Source organism: Egretta garzetta, unplaced genomic scaffold (assembly GCF_000687185.1).
Source record: "Egretta garzetta isolate BGI_Z169 unplaced genomic scaffold, ASM68718v1 scaffold1335, whole genome shotgun sequence".
NCBI lineage: Eukaryota > Metazoa > Chordata > Aves > Pelecaniformes > Ardeidae > Egretta > Egretta garzetta.
In genome coordinates this window covers 19,366-19,695 of record NW_009259627.1, presented here as the reverse complement: position 1 = coordinate 19,695, position 330 = coordinate 19,366, and the positions used below count along the sequence as shown (strand labels likewise).

General features: G+C 63.3%; 1 protein-coding gene across 1 annotated transcript in view; it reads left to right on the top strand.

Annotated features, from left to right (window-relative positions):
* Positions 1 to 330, top strand: part of LOC104125981 — a gene marked incomplete at its 3' end in the record, with an annotated part of 21,828 nt that overhangs the window by 2,311 nt on the left and 19,187 nt on the right. The gene's annotated exons all lie outside the window — the stretch shown is intronic.

Sequence of the window (330 nt, the reverse complement as noted above, 5' to 3'; positions counted from 1 at the left end):
CACAGACCTGCGCGTTGAGGGGGAGCGCGCTCCGTGCCGGCCGCGTCCTGCCTGCTCGGGACCATGCCGGTGACCCGGGAGCGGGTCTGAACAGACACCGGACCCCCAGGCTCCCAATCCCCCATCTCGCTCCTGCAGGCTCGCACAAACCCAGCGCAACATTCTCGGCCCCCCAGCTTTTGGGGGGGACGTTGTCCATTTCAGATGGAAAAGGAAGCATTTATCTTCCCCTTTTCAATCTGTTTGCACACCCTTGATGCCCCCCGAGAACCCTGGACAGACCCGGGGCTGCTGATGCACTGTGCTCTGATCGAGCACCCCTGTCCCTGC